Source organism: Mustela nigripes, chromosome 1, assembly GCF_022355385.1.
Source record: "Mustela nigripes isolate SB6536 chromosome 1, MUSNIG.SB6536, whole genome shotgun sequence".
In the NCBI taxonomy this organism is placed as follows: Eukaryota; Metazoa; Chordata; class Mammalia; order Carnivora; family Mustelidae; genus Mustela; species Mustela nigripes.
In genome coordinates this window covers 151194878-151211923 of record NC_081557.1, presented here as the reverse complement: position 1 = coordinate 151211923, position 17046 = coordinate 151194878, and the positions used below count along the sequence as shown (strand labels likewise).

Genomic DNA, 17046 nt, shown 5'->3' with positions numbered 1-17046 from the left:
TCAGGAATAAAGGATGTGTACCTACAAAGAACTACATATTTCACATTTACTTCTACACTGTGGTAAAGTTTTAATAAATGGATTACAGGGTTTATGAAATCTATTTTAATAAAATCTGAAATTCAAGTCAGCAAATAAACTACTTCTGTGTATAAAAAAGAGGCAGCTAGAAAACTACAGCCAATTAAGTATTGTTTGGAAAGAGAATATATAATTTAATGAGGAAAATATAATCTACAAAACTTTGTAGATTTACATTAATGCAGTTCCTTAATTTGTGCTCTCTCTAAATACTTTCTCAATCTCCTGAAAAATTAGTTAATAATCTAGAGTTTTTGAAAAAGGGGAACTTGAAGCTTTTAGCTTCAACAGACATTTCTAGGTTAGCAAATGAATTCAAGTTGAAGGTCAGCTTTCAGTACAAGGCTTTAATTGTAAGGATACTATCCCAACTATGTCTTATAATGATCCAAATATTTATAAATAAATTAGCTCTACCTTTTAAAAAGTGAAAGCATCAGTCCATCTTAAGATTTGTAATTTGAATGACCAATTAACTTCATAAATGCTTATGTAAATTCATTTGATGAAAGCACAAATTACAGCTAAGCATAAAACTCCTTTCACTTGCTTCTTAAAAAAATACTAAGAGACATCTGGATGGTGCAGTCGGTTAAGGAACTGACTCTTGGCTTCAGCTCAGGTTGTGATCTCAGGGTTGTGGGATCAAGCTCCATGCTGGCTCCTGGGCTTGTGCTGAGCATGGAATCTGCTTAAAGATTCTCTCTCCCTCTCTCTGTGGCCATCCAGCTTGTGCTTGTGCGCACTCTGTCTCTCTCAAATTAATAATTATTTTTTTAGAATGCCAAAGGAAAACAATATTAATTTTTAGAACTGCAAAGGAAAACAATACTAAAAAACTGCCGGGGTGCCTATGTGGCTCAGTGGGTTAAAGCCTCTGCCTTCAGCTCGGGTCATGATCCCAGGGTCCTGGGATGGAGCCTCCAATGGAATCGGGCTCTCTGCTCAGCAGGGAACCTGCTTCCCCCTCCTCTCTCTCTGCCTGCCTCTCTGCCTACTTGTGATCTCTGTCTGTCAAGTAAATAAATAAATCTTTTAAAAAACAAACAAAAAAAAAGTTTGCCCTTTCTAAACTTATTTTTTTTTAACCCATCTTTTCGACTCAAGGCGATATTACTTCAACGGAACAATGACATGGCTACAGTGACTTGTGGACGTTTTCAGACATGCAACTCATATGTATTGTAATAAGACAGTACTCTTCCAAATTTAATCCAAAATCCAATTAAGAACCTTAGTTAATAAAACAGTAATTTTTAGCTCAACCCACCCCTTCCAAATTCAGTCAAGCCAGATAGGAAACAGAAGAAGCAGCCAGTTTTGATGTAGTGTAACTACTACCTCAAAGTACTAAGTCTTAACACCCCACAAAAACAATGTCTTCTGGTGGCAAAAAAATGCAGGCATACTCCGCATTTTTTTTTTAAAGATTTTATTTATTTATTTGAGAGAGATTTATTGAGAGAGATCACAAGCAGGCAGAGAGGCAGGCAGAGAAGAGAGGAGGAAGCAGGCTCCCTGCTGAGCAGAGAGCCCGATGCAGGGCTCAATCCCAGGACTCCGAGTTCATGACCTGAGCCGAAGGCAGCGGTTTGACCCGCTGAGCCACCCAGGCGCCCCCATACTCCGCATTTTGCCAGAGAAAGCAATGTTTAAAATTACTGGGCTTTTCTGACCTTAAATTCTCAGTCCCTGCATGACCTTTGTATTCTAATTTGACACACTGTGATTCTTCAAGATTGTGTTTTTTACAGAGTTGAAGAGTTAAGCAAATCACAAATGCCAAAGCCATTACAGAAACCTGATTGCTACAGAGAATGTATAAGACATGTTAACTCTGGTAAGTAACAGTTCATTTTCTTTCTGCAGGTGGAAAGCCTGCAAATTCCACACCCCCAGTCTCATTACTCCTGTAAGTTTTATCTAGAAAATAAAAAGAAAGGGGGAGATTCCCAGTATCTACACTCATTTTTTATTATTATTTAAGAAGGTTCCATAACCAGCGTGGAGCCAATGAGGGGCTTGATCTCATGACCCTGAGATCAAGACCTGAGCTGAGATCAAAAGTTGGACTCTTTCACTGAGCTACTAGGCGCACCTAAACTCCTTTCTTTCTTTTTTTTAAATTTATTTATTTATTTGACAGACAGAGATCACAAGTAGGCAGAGAAGCAGGCAGAGAGAGAAGGAAGGGAAGCAGGCTCCCTGCTGGGCAAAGAGCCCAGTCAGATCCGGGGCTGATCCCAGAATCCTGGGATCATGACCTGAGCCGAAGGCAGAGGCTTTAACACACTGAGCCACCCAGGTGCCCCTAAGCTCATTTTTTTCAAAGCCTTGTGTCCTAGTCTTCAATGTCTTAAACATCCCAAGTCCTTTTGGGGGTTCCCTCTCTCCTAAATCAGCTAAATTCAAATTAATCCTTCTAGTTTTACACAATAATACTACAAGTTACTCTTTTCCTTTCTCTCCTAGTTTCCCTTAATTCTCTTGGGTCATTACCCTTTAGTACTCTCCATGCCTTTTCTGCATCTTTACCTTCAAATACAGTATTTTCTAACACTGGCAAGGGACACCTTTAAATTAAAGCAGGAGAACCATCCAGAATTTTCAACTCTCCTATGAATTTATTTCCAGAATATCCACTCAAGGAATCCTTTCCACTAAAGATGAAAGGCAAGCTAAGGAAATACATTAGACAGAGGAAGTAAACATTGAAACAGGGCCATGCCTAGGTATGCTCAAGTCTCTGAAGAGAAGTAGATTCATAGTCCAAAGGTCTTTTTCTTTTGCGGGCCTTCTATCTCCACCCGGAGCCTGACTGACGCACAGAGCTCTGGGAGAGGTATCCCACCTCTGCCTACCTCCTACGAAATGTGCCAGACCTTGTTCTGAAATAATCTTGCACAAGCAAAATTCCCACACTTTTCAGGGCGCTCCCTTGTCTGATGTTTCTGGGTCTCAATTTCTGAGTTTTCACTTTGCAACTGTCCCAGGGAACTGGGTCTTCGCCTTAATTACGGTTTCGCCTTTAAGGTTTTAAATCTGTCTGGTTCCTCGATGATATGTCATTCCCGTCCCCCGGCCCTCAACGTGCACCGACAGGGTTAAAAAAGCCCGATCCCACACTTTAAAAAAAACATAGCAAAACATGGTCTGCAAGCGCCCCCTCTCCCTCGTACCTCCCCTCCCCGCAAGAGAGACTGGCTCCGGGATGAAACGGACACATCTCCACCTCCAAAGCCAAAGGTCTTCCTGGCACAATCTGCATAACAGTATTGGGGTGTCTGGGAGTGCAGAAACTCCTGCAAGTCCAACCTACTAAGAAAGTATCGAGACCTTCAAAGGTCCCTTGCAAATTCATTAATGTAACTACCATTACGTTAAGATGGGTACGATTTACACAACTCTCCAATTCCTCTCCCTTTTTAATTGGACGACCCTGGTGTTTGCAACGTCGGGGGGCTCGAATGCAGCAGTCACAGGAGGATCAGACACCGGCGTGAAAAATTATCAAGAGAAATTAACCAGTTCCACGTTCTGCAGATGCCGTCCCCCTGCGCCCCAGGAGCAAATCGCAGAAGGTGCCTTCAACTTTCCCCCTTCGCTCTCTCGAGGCTGCGGACCACCGAACACGCGCCTTCCTCTCAATCACAATTAGATCGGACGGGATCCAGTAATTCTCCCAACCACACGCAAAGAGGAGGGTGACAATGACGGGGGGGATGGGGAACTCGGAATGAACGAGAGAAAAGCCCCGCTTTTACTCCCCGAGAAACTTCTGGGACACTTCTATTACGCAACCCAGAGACTAGGTTCCAAAACAGAACATCCTTCCGCAAGACGCGGGGCGCACCGGGCGACGTCGGATTTGGGAGAGTGGGGAAGGAAAATGGGTCTCTTCCTGTGTTTCCCACCGCTCCACCCCCAGTTCTTCCAGACGCTACCTGCCCCGGACTTGCAAGGGTGATGCGAGCTCCGCGTCTCCTTCGCCCGTTCCCACCGGAAAAGTGGAAACGCCAGCTACTTGAGTCAGCGTGCTGGGAAGCAGGCAGCGAGGCGGGGAGAGCCTGGGCTTCCCAGAAGTCAGCGGCTGCGGCGTTCCCGGCGAGGCTGACCCCCAGCCCGGGGGCGCACAGGGGCTCCGCTTACCTTCCTGACCTTTGCTCCTCCAGTCTCAAGTCGTGCGCCCTCGCCACCTCCGCTCTCCCCTGACCTGTTGCGGTGGGGAAAGGGCGCGGGTGCGGAGAGCGAAGAGGAAAGCGTCCTCCCGCAAGTCAGAGGCGGCTCGCACCAGCCTCGGCTCGCGAGCCGCGGAAGCGAAAATGCAGCTGCGCCCGCGACGCGCGCAGGCGGCGGCCGAGTGCGCAGGGGCCGCGCGCTAGTCCGCTTGCTGGCCCACGAGCTCCGCGCGCCCGCAGAGCCTGAACGCCCCGGAGGCAAGGCCACGCCCTCCTCGGGTGGCCCCGCCCCCTGCCTGGCCCGCCCCCACCCTGCAGCTCGGCGCTGGGCAGACCAGCCTGGCCCACGCCCTCTAGCTGGCGCCACCCAAATGGCTAGGAACGTCGCCACCCTCCTCGGGAAACCGGTGGGAGGATCCAGGGGGAGCGGCAGCGGAGGATGGAATACTGCAGTGACCGCACCGACAGCGTGGGTGACCCTGCCCCGGGCTGACGTGGGGCGCAAGAACCATTTCTCTTCCTCAGAGGGATTCAGCTCAATGTCAAGTTTTGACTAAAAGTGTCAAGGAGACTTCCTGCAATTTCCTATACAATTCAAACAGATTCTGTGCCCTTTAAAGGAGATAATAACTCACATCTGGAGAGTGTTTTCCAGTTTATAGAGGGCTTTTCACACTCACAGGCCCAACTCATCGTCACAACAACCTTATAAAATAGATACATTATTATTGCCATTTCCCAAATAATGAAGCCGAAGAGCTGAAAATTAAGTGTTGTGCCCAAGGTCCGCAAGCTACAAAGTGGCACGGGAAACAGTCTCAAGTCGTGATCTCCTGAAACCAACCTCTGGGTTCTTGCATTTCACTGCCCAAACCCAGAAAATCCTCGTAGGGGTAGGGGTTTGGGCAAACAGAACCAAAGGAAGAAGGGAAAGCTAATGTCTAGTTGAGATGCTAGCGATTCCTTCTATGATTATAAGGAAAGCATGGAGTTTGGTCTTTGCGCCATCTCTCCTCCCTCACCGAAAGAGATGCAGAAAGATTACAATGAACGGCTTAGATGGGTTTTTACAGTATCATAATGGTTTAAAGTGGGTGAAATTACTTGGATGAAGAAGATTACCTTTCTCAACAGTAATATGATGTAAATGTATATTAATGTAATGAATGAAAATAACCCCCTCAGTGCCCTTTGTGTTTCTTCTCACCCTTCTCTTCTCCTTCTTCCTCCTCCTCCTCCTCCTTGTCGCTATTGCTTTGCCCCTCATTACTCCTTCCTCGTGTACATGAACGGTGTGGATTGAAAACCTAATCAATAGATATTTGCATTTCCAAATTAAACCTTTGGTTACCTGGCTTAATTTCCCATGGGCTGTGTTCCAAAATATAACTCTTCTTCCTCCTCCCTATGCTCCCATGATGATATTGATTTGGCTTACCTTAACTGCTTAAATAATGAAGGTGTCTTGGTGTGCCTCCGGACAAAAGCGTTAGAGGTCATCTATGAGCAGGAGTCACCTCTGACAGGTGTTTGTATTAGTCTTAAAAGTTTCCAATAGAGGGGCGCCTGGGTGGCTCAGTGGGTTAAGCCGCTGCCTTCGGCTCAGGTCATGATCTCAGGGTCCTGGGATCGAGTCCCACATCGGGCTCTCTGCTCGGCAGGGAGCCTGCTTCCTTCTCTCTCTCTCTCTGCCTGCCTCTCAGTGTACTTGTAATTTCTCTCTGTCAAATAAATAAATAAAATCTTTAAAAAAAAAAAAAAAAGTTTCCAATAGAGATTGGTATCTATTCTAATCAGAAAAAACATTTTAACCTTTTTGTTATGGAACTAGTACATTTCATTGTAATATATATGTGCATAATATTTTATAATCTAAAAGTCTTTACTATTCCTTTCTTAAACTTTTTCTTTTGTCATGTTCCTTTAATCATCCTATTCTACCTCCTAATACCTTCAAACTGTGGTCAGCTTAGTAAATAATGTTGAGAGTTTGATACTTTTATTTTCCTGCTTTTAAAGCTGAAGGATGTAATTTTGCAACAACTTTTTGTAGAAGATGATGTAGTTTTGCTTCAGAGAGTAGTCCATTCCATTTATATGAATATTCTTAAGGCTGTGTGCTAGTGATAGGCCATATCTATGACACAGTTTCCAGTGCCTAGCAGAAACAAATAAATAAATAATTCCAACACATAGTTCTATTGATTAATTTCTGGAAAGATGGTAGGTTATTTAAAAACACTAAAGTCAGGAGCGCCTGGGTGGCGCAGTGGGTTAAAGCCTCTGCCTTCAGCTCCGGTCATGATCCCAGAGTCCAGCCCTGCATCCAGCCCTGCATCCTGCTCTCTGTTCAGCAGGGAGCCTGCTTCCTCCTCTCTCTCTCTCTCTGCCTGTTTCTCTCTGCCTACTTGTGATCTCTGTCTGTTAAATATATATATACATATATATTTTAATATTTAAAAACACTAAAGTCAAAATTAATTTTTTTTAATTTTATTTATTTATTTGAAAGACACGGAGAGACTGAGAGATGAGAGGGGAGAAGGTCCGGGGGAGAAACAGAATCCCTGCAGAGCTGGGAGCCAAATTCGGGACCTGATCCCAGTAGTCCGGGATCACAACCTGAGCCAAAGGCAGTGGCCTAACCAACCGAGACATGCAGGCACCCAAAATTAATTTTTTTAAGATTTTATTTATTCATTTGACAGAGAGAGAGCACAAGCAGGAGGAGCAGCAGGCAGAGGTTTTTAAAGCAGGACCCCTGCTAAGCGGGGAGCTTGATCCAGAACTCAATCCCAGGTCCTGAAGGCAGAGGCTTAACAGACTAAGTTACCCAGGCATCCCCAAAATTAATTTTTTTAAAGATTTTATTTATTTATTTGACTGAGAGAGCACAAGCAGGTAGAGCAGGAGAGGGAGAATCAGGTTCCCCACTGAGCAGAGAGCTCATTGTTTTGGGGCTCAATCTCAGGACTCTGGAGATCATGACATAAGCCAAAGGCAGATGCCCAACTGACTGAACCACTTAGGTACCCCTAAATTTTTTCATAATAAATAAAAAGCAGGATAGTTATTCTAGTGAGGTTTTTTTTTTCTTTCTTTCTTTCGAAAAGTTGTCTTTCTGAGGCACCTGGCTGACTCAGTGAGAAGAACATGTGACTCTTGATTTTAGGATCCTGAGTTTGAGCCCCATGTTGGTGTAGCAATTATTACTGAGGGGCAGAGGGAAAGGGAGAGAGAAAATCTTAAGCAGGCTCCACGCCCAACATGGACCCAGCACGGGGCTGGAACTCAAGATCCTGAGATCATGACCTGAGCTGAAATCAAGAGTCAGATGCTTAGTTAACTGAGCTTCCCAGGCGCCCCCACTTTTCCCTTTTAAAAAAGTACTTTTAAAACTACCTGTTAGGGGCACCTAGGTGGCTCAGTGGGTTAAGCCTCTGCCTAAGGCTCAGGTCATGATCCCAGGGTCCTGGGATAGAGCCCCACATCCGGCTCTCTGCTCAGCAGGGAGCCTGCTTCCTCCTCCCTGCCTCTCTGCCTACTTGTGGTCTCTGTCTGTCAAATAAATAAATAAAATCTTTTAAAAAAAAGAAACAAAAAACTACCTCTTAATGTAAGGACTCCTGGGAAGCTTCTTGACAATTTTCAGCCATGTTTTTACTTAAAATTTAAAGACAAACCAGTGAACACCCTGGGACTCACAGAAATTCATAGGCTGTATTCTCAAAGCACCCAAATGGTACAAAGAGGCAGGAACATCATGTTAAAATGGAGACTGGTGAAAAATGTGCCTCCATCATGAAATGGATGGCTGTTGCTTGGCCAGCCTAAAGGGCTCTGAAACTCTTCAGTCAGCAAGACCAGCAGTTTAAATTATGTTACTCCAGGGGCGCCTGGGTGGCTCAGTTGGTTAAGCCGCTGCCTTCACCTCAGGTCATAATCCAGGAGTCCAGGGATCAAGTCCCACATTGGGCTCCCGGCTCTGCAGGGAGTCTGCTTCTCTCTCTGACCTTCCCTCTCATGCTCTCTCACTCACTCTCTCTCTCAAATATTTAAAAAAAGAAAAGAAAAATTATGTTACTCCAAAACTACTGTATGTATATTTCAAAGCGGTAATTTCTTCAAAGTGTAAATAAACCTCAACCAAACTGAAAGCTGAGTATACACTTGTAAAAGAAAACAAGCAGGGGCACCTGAGTGGCTCAGTCGGTTAAGCCTCTGCCTTTGGCTCAGATCATGATCTCAAAGAGTTCTGGGATCCAGCCCTGCATGGGCTCTCTCCTCAGCAGGGAGCCTCCTTCTCCCTCTCTCTCTCTGCCTGCCTCTCTGCCTACTTGTGATCTCTCTCTCTCTCTCTGTCAAATAAATAAATAAAATATTTTAAAAAGAAAGGAAAAGAAAACAAGCAACCCAGAGTTCAGAGGTGTACAGATGAGGAGAAAGCGACAGTGAGGAGGGAGGTGGAAAACTTAGCCTAAACCAGGTAACGGAAAGTGGTGGAAGAGCCATTCCCAAAAAAAAGAGCACAAAGAGGGGGTAGTAGGACTTTGGGCCAAAGGTTGTGAGGGGCAGTGATAAGACAGAAGACAGGAAAGGTCAACAGGAAACTGCTGGTAAAGTACCTGCCATGCCAAGCTAGAGTTGTCCTTTCATCCTAAGTGCATTGGGTAGGAGACTTAATCAGGCTGCATTTTATTTTATTTTATTTTAAAGTATTTATTTATTTATCTGACAGAGAGAGTACAAACAGGGGAGAGACAGGCAGAGGGAAAAGGAGAAGCAGACTCCCCGATGAGCAGGGAGCCTGACGTGGGGATTGAGCCTAGAACTCTATGAACCTCATCTGAGCCCAAGACAGTTGTTTAACTGACTGAGCCACCCAGGCATCTCCGGCTGCATTTTAGACAGACTATTGAGGCTATCTTATGAAAATGAATAGGAGGGACGCTTGAGTGGCTCCGTGGGCTAAATGTCTGCCTTCATCTCAGCAGGGAGCCTGCTTCTCCCTCTGCCTGCCCTCCCCCTGCTTGTGCTCCCCTGCTCTCTCTCTACTCTTTCTCTCTCTGACAAATAAATACAATCCTAAAAAAAAAAAAAGGAAAATGAATAGGAATCCCTAAAACCACGTAGTAAGAAAGCGTACTGAGAGCTCAGCATGGATTGTAGGCAGATACAGAAATTCCTAGCTTTACATCTCAACCAGGGAGGCAGATATGCAAATGTAAACCCGCTGTCTTCTGCTCTAAAAAGAACTAGGTGCAATATTACTGTAATTAAAATAACTTCTTTATTTCATCATGAATATTTAGCAGAAAATATGGTTCCGAGTAACCGGACATCACTTTTTCTAACCAGTACAATAAGAGTTTCATATGGTGTGGGAGTTTTTACTCATTGCTAGTACATACTACTTCCCAATCCCAGTGGGGATTAGGAATGTTTTTTCGTTATGTGGTAATATTGTTAAACTGATTTCATATTTATAATAGCAATTTGAAAAATCCCAATGAATCTCGAGCAAAAGAACATGAGCACGACATCCATATTTTTTCTAAAAAAATTAATGCGGCATTTTACTGAATTTCCATAATTTATCAGACATTTCACACACAAAATTTTATTTAATTCTCTTGAAAACATGTGTCTATATATAGTTCATGTATAAAGAAGAAAAGAGCTCAGAGAGATCATCTCCATAATGATTACACAGAAAATAAACAGAGGAAGTACTTGAACCCAGCTCTTCTGTGGTTCCAGGTCATGTTCTCACCACTATACACAGAATTAGATTAGTATAAATATCTCTAACTATGTCTATTACAGTTAAATCCACATCAGCAGGCCTGAGAGAGTTAGCAATGGGTTTTTATTCTGACAGTGACATCTGGAGGGTTAAATAGGATGAGGATAAGAAAAATCTGAGTAATTCTGGGAAGATCAAATAGCTGCAAAGTACAAAAAGAAAAGACATGAGTCAGAGCCAGAGTACAAGAGCCAAGTTATGGTGCCTCCATGGGAGAAGGATTGGTGGTAAGAGTACTTACCAACTATGGCACAACTTCAAGAATTCAATACTCAATACTATGATTCACCTCAACCCATATCTCTCTTCTAAGTTCCAGACTTGTTTATTTATTTATTTGACAGAAAGAGAGACAGAGAAAGAGAGAGAGAGGAGTCACAAGCAGAGGCAGGGGCAGAGGGAGAAGCTGGCTACCCGCTGAGCAGGGCGCCAGATGCGGGGCTCCATCCCAAGACCCTGGGATCATAAGCTGAGCTGAAGGCAGACACTAACTGACTGAGCCACCCAGGCACACATGAAAGTTCCAGACTTTCATGCTCATTTGTTCACAGGAGATTTCCACATGGTTGTACCATAGGCAAAACAAAGTCAGCATACGAAGTATGAAATACAAATCATTTCATTCTGTCCCCCTGTTCTTTCACAACTCACCCAACCCAATTCCTCCTACTTTGTTTTCAACTTTTTATTTATTTTTTTGTTTTTATTTTTTTAAGATTTTATTTATTTATTTGACAGATGGAGATTACGAGTAGGCAGAGAGGCAGGCAGAGGGGGAGGGGGGGAAGCAGACTCCCTACTGAGCAGAGAGCCCGATGCGGGGCTCGATCTCAGAACCCTGAGATCATGACCTGAGCTGAAGGGAGAGGCTTTAACCTACTGAGCCACCCAGGCGCCCGTTTTCAACTTTTTATAATGGTACCATTATAGACCCAAGATTCAGGTTCAAATGTTTATTACCTACCAAGTCATATTTTACTTTCTTTCTTTTCTTTTCTTTCTTTCTTTTTTTTTTTTTTTATTTGATAGAGAGAGAGAGAGTGGGAAGGGCAGAGGTCGAAGCAGACTCCCGCCAAGCAGGGAGCCGGAGGTGGGGCTCGATCCCAGGATGCTGGGATCATGACCTGAACCAAAGGCAGACACTTAACCGACTGAGCCACGCAGGTGCACCTATATTTTACTTTCTATTTAAATATTTCCCTCCCCTAGACATTCCCTTCCCTTTCTTATTGTATTTCTTCATTCTTTCATTGAGTAGCGACTAAGTGTCAAGTACTGACTCTGCTCCATTCTGGGATATAATGACAAATAAGAAACTTGGCTTGTCTTTGCACACTTCACATCTAGAAGAAGAGTATGGAAGGCAGAATTCTAAATGGCCCCCAAGATTCACCATCCTGGTGTGTATTTGCTATTTAACTTTTCTTTCCTTGAATGTCGGTGAGCCCAACCTAATCAGGTGAGCTCTTTTTTTTTCTTTTTTTTTTTTTTTAAAGAGGATCTAGATGCCAAAGGAGGAGGAAGGCAGAGATATTTGAAGCTATAGCAGAAGCTCTCCCACTGGCCTTGAAGGAGCAGATTATCATGTTATAGAGAGGGCCATGTGACAAGGACCAGAAAGTGTCTTTGGGAACTGAGAGTGGTCTTTGGACACCAGCTGCAATAAAACAGGAACCTTAGTCATACAACTAATTCTGCCAAAGGAACTTGGAAATGGATCTTTCTTTGGTCAAGCCTGTGGAGGAGGATACAGTGGCCCAAACCTTGATTTCAGCCAGGTAGGATCCTGTGCACAGGGCCCAGGTAAAGCATGTGTGCCTTCTCAGTTACAGAAACTGTGAGGTCAAAAATGTGTATTGTTTTCAACTGCGAGGTTTGTGGTAATTTGTTAGGCAGCAGTAGAAAACTAAAACAAAGAGATAAATTCATTGTCCTGCAGTCTGCCCGGTGCTATGAGGTATGCGTAGAATGCTATTGGAGCATAGATAGGAGCATCTAACAAACACTGATGGACTCAGGGACAACATTCTGCCAGAGGCAGAGTCTAGGATAATAACAAAGAGAGAGAGGGAGTTGGGGGAAACATGAGTCATTAGCAAAGGGCATAAAGCTATGTGGGCAAAAGGAGATAAACACTCACAAGTCCCAAAGTGATGGAGTTCATGGTGAATTTTAGAAAATAGAAATACTTCAGTATGCCCGAAATTAGGAGGAAATTGGTAAAAGATGAGGATGGAGATGTAAGAAAAGGCAAGACAAAAACCCAGCCTGTGACCCTTCACTGATTGTATAGCATGTGCTGGCCCAGGGTGTAGACTCAGCTGCGGTGATGTATCCGTGTGTGCCCGAGTTGCTTCTTTGCCTCACATCCAGTCCCAGCTCATCCAGCCTCTGCTGTGGATCTGGGGATTGATTCTTACAAATCACCTTTCCTAGGTTTCTGTGCTGGGAAACTGACTTCTGTCTAGGTTGGCCAATGGATGTCAATGGAAGGAGACTGGAGGGCAGAGTGAGAGGAGACTCTGGAGCGTCTCTCTCTTCCCTCTGCTTTGGGCAGGGCTCTGAGCCAGGGGCTGCCCCTCCTCCCTAGCTCTAGCTCCCCCATGTCCTGATCAGCAGCTCTGCCTCCTGGGGTCTGCTAACACTGTCTGGCCTTCGTGCCAGCCTTGGAAGTGACCATTGCTTCCTGCAGTTGCTTAATCCCCTGTTGGGTCTTTTAATTCTTCAGTCCGTAAGACTGTCTTATCTTGTTAAATTCTATTAAATTACCTGGCAGGAGTGTCATTTTCCTAATTGGATCCTCACTGAATCAACATGTTTTAGAGACAAAGAGACTGAACTTCAGAGGTGCCTGGGTGGCTCAGTGGGTTAAGCCTCTGCCTTTGGCTCAGGTCCTGATCTCAGGTCTGGATCTCTGCTCAGCAAGGAGCATGCTTCCCCTTCCCTTTCTGCCTACTTGTGATCTCTCTAATAAATAAATAAATAAATATATATATATATATATATATATATATATATATTTTTTTTTTTAAAGAGAGTGAGTTAAAGCCTCTGCCTTCAGCTTGGGTCATGATCCCAGGGTCCTGGGATCAAGCCCCACATCGACTCTCCACTCAGCAGGGAGCCTGCTTCCCTCCCCGCCCCTCCCCCTGCCTCTCTGCCTACTTGTGATCTCTGTCTGACTCTAGCAAGCTGCACTGTGACTCTGAGCTTACATCACCATATTGAGTGAGCTCCTTTGTATTTTACTGTTCCACAGCCTCTGAACTGTTCTCCATCCCTCCTCAGTCCTCTCTCTCTTGTGTGTTCTCCACAATGCTGCCAGATGAGTCCTCCTAAAGCATATTTCCGGTCATGTGACATATCTGGCACTGGCAAAGAGAACTAAGCACCATCTCTCCATTCTAGACTCCAGACTTTCAAAAAGAGTTTTTGTTTGTTTTTTGTTTTTGTTTTTGTTTTTGTTAAAGATTTTACTTATTTATTTGCCAGAGAGATTAAAAGTAGGCAGAGAGGCAGGCAGGGGGGAGGGGTGGGAAGCAGGCTCTCTGCTGAGCAGAGAGCCCAATGCAGGGCTGGATCCCAGGATCCTGAGACGATGACCTGAGCCGAAGGCAGAGGTTTCACCCACTGAACCACGCAGGAGCCCCTCTAAAAGAGTTCTTAATCAGTCTTTCCAGCTTCACTTTTGTTAAATATTTCACTCTACTAGAAATCTACCCTTTTTACTTTTGTATCTTTGCTTATATGTTTCTTTCCTTTCCTTTTCTTTCTTTTTTTTTTTTTAACAACTTTATGTATTCTTTTAAGTAGACTCCATGCCCAGCAATCAGAGTCCAATGTGGAGCTTGAATTCACAACTCTGAGATTAAGACCTGAACCGAAATCAAGAGTTGGATGCTTTTTTTTTTTTTTTTTAAAGATTTTATTTATTTATTTGACAGAGAGAGATCACAAACAGGCAGAGAGGCAGGCAGAGAGAGAGGAGGAAGCAGGCTCCCTGCTGAGCAGAGAGCCCGATGCGGGGCTCGATCCCAGGACCCTGGGATCATGACCTGAGCCGAAGGCAGCGGCTTAACCCACTGAGCCACCCAGGCGCCCCAAGAGTTGGATGCTTAATCAACTGAACCAACTAGGGACCCCTTTGCTTATACTGTTCCTGTTCCTTTTAGCAAGAATGTTCTCTTTTCATCTTTTGAAATAAATCTATCTCAGTTCCACCTATTGATAGATATTTGTCTTTCAAAACTTATTCATTCATTTGTTCATATTCATTCATTCATTCATAGAACAAAAGTGGGCAAGGTACAGTCTAGAAGAAAGAAGAGAATTGTCCCTATCATATAGAGCAGGGATTGACAAATTTTTTCTATAAAGGGCCAGATGGTAAATATTTTTTTTAAATTTTTATTTATTTATTTGACAGAGATCACAAGTAGGCAGAGAGGCAGGCAAAGAGAGAGGGGGGAAGCAGGCTCCCTGCTGAGCAGAGAGCCCGATGTGGGGGCTCGATCCCAGGACCCTGGGATCACGACCTGAGCCGAAGGCAAGAGGCTTTAACCCACTAAGCCAGCCCGGTGCCCCCAGATGGCAAATATTTTAAATATTTAAACTTTGTGGGTCACATGGTCTCTGTTGGAACTATTCAACTCTTCCACTGTAGCAGAAAAACAGCCATAGATCATACATAAATGAACATAACTATACCAATAAAACTTTATTTACAAAAATAGATGACAAGCTGGATTTAGCCCATTGGCTGTAGTTTGTTGATCTCTCCTTTAGAAACTCATATCAGGGGCGCCTGGGTGGCTCAGTGGGTTAAGCCGCTGCCTTCGGCTCAGGTCATGATCTCAGAGTCCTGGGATCGAGTCCCGCATCGGGCTCTCTGCTCAGCGGAGAGCCTGCTTCCCTCTCTCTCTCTCTCTGCCTGCCTCTCCATCTACTTGTGATTTCTCTCTGTCAAATAAATAAATAAAATCTTTATTAAAAAAAAAAAAAAGAAACTCATATCAAACAAATGGAAATGCTAGCAGGAAATGATAATGAACAAAACATAGCAAAGAGATGTGGTGAATAGTAGTAGTATCAGCATCTTTGTAAGAGGAGTCTCAAGAGACAAAATGCAAAAGAATAAGGAAGAACAGGATGTTTTATATATTTGAAGAAATAATAAAATTTCTCATAACTAATGAAGAATGATTTTAGATCAGAAAGTTCAGAGAAGACATAAGGAAACACTCAGAGACAAGTTATAGTGAAAGAGTACTAGAGATAAAGAAAAGGTCTGAAACTTTCTAGAAAGGGAGAACATATAGTCTGCAAAGGAGAAAAGGAATCATACCAATATTAGAATTCTCAACAGCATACTGGCTGCAGGAAGGCAAAGGAGTAGTCTATGTTATAGTGAAAACAAAGTAAAACAAAACAAAACAAAAAAACCCCTTGAGCCTAGAATATTATATTCACCCAGATTGTCTTTCAAATATAAAGGCATAGGAGGGGCACCTGGGTGGCTCAGTGGGTTGAAGCCTCTGCCTTTGGCTCAGGTCATGATCCCGGGGTCCTGGGATCGAGCCCCACATCGGGCTCTCTGCTCAGCGGAGAGCCTGCTTTCCCCTCTCTCTCTGCCTGCCTCTCTGCTTACTTGTGATCTCTTTCTCTCTCTGTCAAATGAATAAATAAAATATTTAAAAAAAAAAGGCATAGGAAAAGTGATATTAATCCTCAAGTGTACGAGTTCTCAGAAAATTTGCCACAGAAAGACTCACATTGAAAACGTTTTTGAGGAAGTACAAAAATGAGAAGAAAATTTAAAAAAAAAGTCCTGATGTGTTTTAAGAGAGATCAGAAGTAACTGTGTCATATATTTAGGTACAGTTTGTTGTAGCCTTAAAAAAGAAAAAGCAGGCGTGCCTGGGTGGCTCAGATGGTTAAATATCTGCCTTTGGCTAGGGTCGTGATCCTAAGGTCCTGGGATCGAGCCCCACATCTGGGCTCCCTGCTCAGAGGGTAGCCTGCTTTCCACCTCTCCCTCTGCTGTTCCCCCTACTTGTGCACTCTTGCTCTGTCAAATAAATAAAATCTTTTTTTTTTAAGATTTTATTTATTTATTTATTTGACAGAGAGAGAGAGATCACAAGTAGGCATAGAGGCAGGCAGAGAGAGAGAGGAGGAAGCAGGCTCCCTGCTGAGCAGAGAGCCCGATGTGGGACTCGATCCCAGGACCCTGAGATCATGACCTGAGCCGAACGAAGGCAGCGGCTTAACCCACTGAGCCACCCAGGCTCCCATAAATAAAATCTTAAAAAAAAAAAGAAAAGAAAAAGTAACTAGAACTAAAGAAAAGAGAAAGAGAAAATATATCCATTACAACGCAGAACTAAAATCCTAGCTATTATTAATATGATGGCTGCTTTGGGAGGTTATCAAAGGGACAGGAGAGCTTGCTAATACATATTTGTTAGGGTAATAATAAGGACTTGACGAGTTTAAGAAATGAATAGGAAGAAAATAAATAAGGTTATGTTTTTATCAGTCTGGAAACAGAGACCACACCCATAATTTATCAGTAATATTTAATGTAATATTATTGACTAATAAAAGGTGGTTAACTATTAGGAGAGGTAAAAGATAACTCTACAGAATAGCAAATGTAAACACCACAACTATGTGTATGCTTGAGGGAAAACATCCACCCACCCACTTGGAACAGACCCCACCCCAACCCGAAGCTGAGATTCAGATGTCCTTGGAGAGGATAAGGCTGCAACCGACTGGAGGACAGATGAGTTCAGGGAGTGCTGCAACAGCCCAGAGCTGGGGAGCAGCCTGCAGGCCAGGGATGGTCCCCTGGAAGAGATCCGTTTAGGGTGGTGGTGAAATCTGCCACTGGGTCTTCATAGGAGACATCCCAGGAATGTGAAGATCTGAGAAGGAAAGCCACCTACCTCTCTGCTATGTCTTGCGGTGTCCCTCCAG

At 43.9% G+C, this 17046-nt stretch overlaps 1 protein-coding gene across 3 annotated transcripts in view; it reads right to left on the bottom strand.

Annotated features, from left to right (window-relative positions):
- The window catches only part of AFF1 (ALF transcription elongation factor 1), a 208766-nt gene extending 204274 nt beyond the window's left edge, over positions 1–4492 (bottom strand). For all 3 annotated transcript variants that reach the window (XM_059375474.1, XM_059375482.1, XM_059375496.1), the window contains exon 1: positions 4231–4492. The gene's annotated coding sequence lies outside the window, so the exon portion shown is untranslated. The remainder of the gene's footprint in view (positions 1–4230) is intronic.
- Between the last annotated feature and the right edge of the window lie 12554 nt (positions 4493–17046).